The sequence below is a fragment of the Melopsittacus undulatus genome, chromosome 1, assembly GCF_012275295.1.
Source record: "Melopsittacus undulatus isolate bMelUnd1 chromosome 1, bMelUnd1.mat.Z, whole genome shotgun sequence".
Classification (NCBI taxonomy): domain Eukaryota; kingdom Metazoa; phylum Chordata; class Aves; order Psittaciformes; family Psittaculidae; genus Melopsittacus; species Melopsittacus undulatus.
The window spans coordinates 37040869-37047413 of record NC_047527.1 but is presented as its reverse complement, the minus strand read 5'-3'; positions in this window follow the sequence as shown (position 1 = coordinate 37047413).

Below are 6545 nucleotides of genomic sequence, written 5' to 3'. Positions count from 1 at the left end.
GCTTCTCCCATTAAAAAGAAAATATAGTAAAAGTTTTAGAGGGAAAAACCAAAATAAGACACTCCTGTGACATGACATGAGGCATTAAAAATATTTATCTAATGAAATAATCAATAAGCATAAGAGTCAAAATGCTGCAGTCACAAGCAGAACATGAATTCAGAAAGATTTACAGGTATTTTCCACCAAGCTGAACAGAAAATATTAATAAGGTGGTAGAATCATGTATCCTTTCCATATCTATTTAATTCTTTTTTCCAGAATAAGTGTCAAAGCAAATTTATGGAATAGGTGATTTTCTCAGCAAATGCACATCATGTCTCTTTGATACACTGTGTAGAAGAGGCCCTCAGCGACATGGGTTAGTGTGGTGGCCTTGGCAGTGCTGGGGTAACAGTTGGACTTGATGATCTTAAGGGTCTTTTCTAACATTGTTGATTCTATGATTCTATATAGTAAACTTCATTTTAACTACAAAGATACTATTAAATCTGATGTCAAGTGGTAATTACATAGTTTGTCTTCAAAATAATTACAGAATCCACTTCATGATAATTTTTCTTAATCAGCAAAATTATAAACTTAAAGAATAGCATGTAGTGCATATTCTCAGGCAAGCAGGTTACTATGTGAGACTTAGCACCCTAAATGCTAGCTTTCTGTGTGTTTACCTACAGCTCATCAAAGCCATATCTTGAAACAGAAATGAAACACGTAAACAGGTCTGCTAGAGTACAAGTCTCATAAGCTACACCTAAGAATATCTGGACAAACAGTATGGTATCAGCACTGTCTGTACAAAAGTTCCATGTTTTGTCTGGTCTGGCATATGAAGTAGCTTGAAATGGACTGGGAACAGGCCAGTGTTTTCTACAGCGTACTGTAAGAAAAGAGGGCTGCTACCTGAAGGAATGTGTGTGCTCTAAAGCTGCATGCAGAAATTGCTGCTTTTTTTTAAATTAGAAACTTGTTTGTTTTCCTATATGTTATATAGTTGGCTGATGAACTGTAAAAAATATGCTCTTAAAAGTACTATGATGTGGGCATGAAGTACCCCAGCTATATGAACTACGGCCAGTGGGAGTCTTGTCTAGCACAGCATTTGGGTGTTACCCTACCCTCCAGGCTGCAGCCAAAATGACAGCAGAGCTGAGTTTCAAACAGCAGGTACGACAAGCAACACTGCTCCATTTGATTAGGAGGAAAGACAGCAGAGACATTCATTTTACACAAAATAAGAGTAAAATTCAGATTTAAAAAATAGGCTCATGGACAAAGATGGTTTCACACAGCTAGTGCAAGAAATAAAGGTGGGGTTTGCTTTTTTAAGACCGCCTTTCACAAGAACTAATGAGAGAAGACCTATCGCTAATCACTGTTGTGGACCCAGCCTTCTGTGTGATATGTGACTACATGCTCCTTTAAGCCAAATACTTAGCACACACTGTTATCAAATAGACTAATACTTCACGTTAGTACATATCTGGAGAAGAGTTTGTCAGTGTGGAAAGCTTCTGTCTTACCTCATGCTCCCAGATAATGGAGCCCACCAAAAATAACACACTGGATAATAAAGGAAATAAAATCAAAGTATCTGGGAGATGAAATCATGATTCACAATCTTTTTTAAAGACAGCATACACTAATTTAGCTGCTTAACTGTCACACTGTTAGCTAGGAGCTAGTACATCCTATTTAATTGTTCAACAATTATAGTTTTATTCTATGATTATTTACAGTTTTTCATGCAAGTCTGCAGTCCTTTCATATAATATTTTACTCCAAACTCTTTCATAAGTGTAGGCCGGTGTTTCTTCATTCCCAAGAAGTGCATCAACAACATTAACATATCATACAACTTTATCACTCTTCTACGGTCAGTGTATTTTTCCAGAATGCCTGTTGTATAGTTTTGATTTCCTTGCTCCACAGCTGTTCAAACCTTGGAAAACAATGCTTGCTGGAATCTGGAACCTGCCCTGGCCTTCAGCATAGGACTGAATTTCACACAGGGTAAGCGTGTAGGTGTTCTGTTACCACTGAGGCAATTTTTTATTTATCTGCAGTTGAGCTCTGGTTTTCACTTGTTTCTAGCCATGTTATGAGGACTTTGGTAATCCTTCATGCCAGATTAAATTGGGTGTCCCAGTCACTTGACTCCTGAGCCAGGGAGCACAGCACAATGCCAAGGTGTAGTGGGAGGTGTGCTCTGGAATCATAGAATGGACTCTGTTGGAAGGGACCTTAAAGACCATCCAGTTCCAACCCCCCTGCCATAGGCAGGGACACCTTCCACTAGATAAGTTGCTCAAAGCCTCATCCAACCTAGCCTTGAACACTTATAGGAATGGGGCAGCCACAACTTCTTTAGGCAACTTGTTCCAGTGCCTCACCACCCTTACACATTCCTCAGCAGTGACCTACACTTGAGTTTTGAATTTGTCTCATGAACCATTTACAGACTTCCTCAATCACAGATAATCACAAAAATGTTTGTTAATGGGGTTATCTGAAAGCCACCTAGTTCACCTTACTGCCTAGAGAAGGTCTATCACCAATCCCAGGTCATATATATGGGTTTTTCTGAGGCAGCAGAAACAGGAGAACACTAGTAGTGCGTATTTTCTACTACTTTAACAAGTATTGTTGTAATCTTTTTGAGCTGTTAGGCTACACTGAGAAACACAGGCATCATGCTATTTACAGTTAGTCTGTTGTCTAGTATTAGTTTTAATGGCTAAGGAAAGGATCTTCACAACATTTTCTGAGCACATAAGAATTTGTGTCTCAAAAATGCAACAATTTTCATAGACATTTTTATCCTAAAGCTTTCCTAATTTTAAAAATACATATGTTCTTCTGGTTTTGTCCAGAGAAGCTGAAAGGAAAAATGTGTCTCCAAAGAGTAAATGCAGCAATCCTTTTTTCCTTTAACTCTGCAGTTAAGTTGGCATAATCAGTATTCAAAACTAGTAAGAGAAAAACCCAAGAAGTTTTGTTGCATTTAACAGGCAAGACTTTGATAAGGACCTACTGATTTCATGGTTAAATGAAGAGAATTGTCCCCCTCTTCAGCTCTGTTGAGTCTAGAAGGGCCCCAAGACTTTTTCAGGGTCATGAGCACACATCCTGCTGGTATGCATTTCAAATGACCATGAGGAATTGGAGACCAGAAGAGAACATTACTGCTGGTTGGCATTCCCTGATCAGTTAAGTCCATTCAGAAAACTGCTGGCACAGTGGCTTAGAGACAGCTCCACCTGCACCAGCTCTGTAAGTCATCCATGTAGATGATGAAAATCTTCAACATGATAATCCAGTGGCAGAGGGTGGCAGAATCTATCATAGTTTGAAACACAAATGTCATTCTGTCGTTAACTATTATATGATGGAAAACTGGGGGGGGCGGGGGGAGAGAAAGGAGACACAAAAGCATTTTGAAAAATGAGCCGTACATATTTCCAAAGTCTCTAGAGCCGTATAAGGCCAGAACTTGAACTATAATATTACAGAACTAATTGCCACAAAGCATTCCAGCAAGTCCTCAGAGGCTTGCATTATTTCCCATCAAAAAGGTTCATTTGAGCCTAAGCTTGCAATGCAGACTGGAATCCTGCTGAACTTGCACTTCTTTTAAAGATAATTTTCACTCTACCACATTCCTACTGGTATAGATAAGGAGGAAAAATGTAACTCACTTCCCAGCACAGACACCAACATTATAAAAAACTGGAAGTACTTGTAGCACATTGGATTTTTGTCATACAAATGACTGCAATCACTATAAATTGAATTCAAAATTCCTATTGCTTTTCTTTACTCCCCTATTACATTGCATATTTAATGAATAGAGGCTATTACGTCACTAGGGGCCAGCACTTTCTCAAAGCAGCTGTATAAAAGGAGCAATGTCAAAACCCAAACATTCAAAACCAGTTGTCAGCTTCAAACAACTAAGGGCACTGGGGCAAAACCAATTTCCTAGGTCTCAGGATAAAATACTGAGAACTGGCAAGTTACCATGAACTAGATGGGTTAAAGCCTATTGGTTCATTGGCCAAAATTCTCTAATGGACGTTTGTCAGATTCTTATCAAGGGTTCCTGATGTCAATTTTAGGGCTCCAAGATCCAACTGGAATTTTCAATGCCATATTCAGTACATAACTTTGTGGGACTTACCCATGGCCAGTAGTCTCTGTGACCAAAGATAAGCTGAGATCTTAATTCTCTCCTTAGTGAGATTAAAACCCACATTTCTCACTGCAGTATTCTTATCACCACACCAATATGTATTCCAGGGTTGAAGTTATTTCATTCTGGTTAATCAAGCATAGAAGATGTAAGCAAAACAAAGGTAGAAATGAATGTCTACCTTACTCGTAAAGAAACTACTGTGGGCACTCTTTCTACCGAAGTGCCTGTGCTCTGTTTGACTCACTTTTACTATTCTTCTGCCTACTCAAACTTTATTTTTTGTATGTAAACTAGAACCATTTCATTAAGAAGTGAGAATCCCCTCATGCCACAGCTGCCTGTGGAGTAGGAAAATAGAAAAAAGGAAAAACTGTATGATATTAAAGACTGAATCTAAGGATCGCACCTCCTTTATAACTGTGGTCCTACAAAGGTGAGGATGCAGTCTTGCTTCCTTTGATAATGTTTTAAAGGAGTTGTATCCAACGTTAAGTTTGCAAATTTACTAAGACTCAACTAGTTTATCCTGGTCTCATAAGGGAAGATCAATTTTAACCATGGCACCTACAGTTTAAAACCATAAATTTTCATCCTGTTTGCATAAAAATATTTTAGGACTTTCTTCTTCATACTAGCCCTTACTCTTCTCCTTCCAGTCTAACCATGGACAATTTTTAACATCTTTTCCTTTAGAATCTTTTTTCTGGATCCTCTATTGTTTGTTCCCTCTAGACTCTAGCATGTTTCTTGATGGATGGTTATCAAAATTACAGACTACCCTACAACAGGTAAATGAGCAGCCTGCAAGCTGACCTACAACAGTTTTGGGTATCTCCCAGTATAATGTTTACTTTTTTATGACAGTAAGAAATTATTTTCTGCTATAACCTGACTCTCCATCTAGAACTGTTACTTACCTGGTTCTTTCCCAAGATCACTGTCGTGGTTTAAACCAATCCGCACAGCTCACGCACTCACTGCCCCCCCCCCCCCCCTTGCTCCCCCAACTCCCAGAGAGTTAGCAAGGCGAATCCAAAGAACGTAGCTCCCATGGGCTGAGATAAGAACAGTTTAATAGCTAAGGCATAACACAAATCAGTACTACTACTACCACTACAAACAATGATGATAAAGGAAATAACATACCTCCTCCATCTCCCCAGAGTCCCAGCCCTTCCAGGTAACTCTCTGTTACATCCTGGGTATGACATGCTATGGTATAAAATACCTCTTTGGCTAGCCTGGGTCAGGTGTCCTGTCTCTGCTTCCTCCTGGCCTCCCCTCCTCCCTGGTAGAGCATGAGCTCAGAAAGTCCTTGGACAAACCAAACATTTGAGCAGTAACTCAAAACATACATGCTATCAGCAATGTTCCCAGCCCGAAAGTCAAAACACAGCACTGCACCAGCTACCAAGAAGGAGAAAAAATGATTGCTACTGCTCAAACCAGGACAATCACTTTGTGCAATTGCCAACCCCATCCCAAACAAACTCCCCCCAAAAAACCCACCCCCTAAAAAACCAAAACAAACAAACAAACAAACAAAAACCACCACAAAAACCAACCAAAACTTTCAACTCCAAACCATCTTTTACTTTGTGAAGAAAAACAAGCACAGTAAGTTTTAAAAACGACTTCGACTTTATGTTTTGGGGGATGTACCTTCCATTACACTGACAGGTGTTTACACATGCAGTACTGGATTTACAGCATACTGTCCTCAAAACTCGTAGCAGCATATTCACTGTAATGCTGACTTTTCAGATTCAAGTTTATAAATGCTTAACTCTCCCTGTAGTATTGCTGAAGTGGCACTATCTTTTATTGATGGCTGCTACAGGAAGCCCCTATATAATTGCTTAACTTCTGTTTTGTAGAATCATACAATCAACTAGGTTGGAGAAGACCTTTAAGCTTATCATAGAATCATAGAATAGTTAGGGTTGGAAAGGACCTTAAGATCATCTAGTTCCAACCCCCCTGCCATGGGCAGGGTCACCTCACACTAAACCATATCCACCCAAGGATTCATCCAGCCTGGTCTTGAACACTGCCAGGGATAGAGCATTCACTACCTCCCTGGACAACCCATTCCAGTACCTCCTCACCCTAACAGTAAAGAATTTCTTCCTTAGATCTAGTCTAAACCTCTGCTGTTTAAGTTTCAACCTGCTACCCCTTGTCCTGTCACTACAGTCCCTAATGAATAGTCCCTCTCCAGCATCCCTGTAGGGGCCCTTCAGATACTGGAAGGCTGCTATGAGGTCTCCACGCAGCCTTCTCTTCTCCAGGCTGAACAGCCCTAACTTTCTCAGTTATCAAGTCCAACCTTTATCCCAGGACTGCCAAG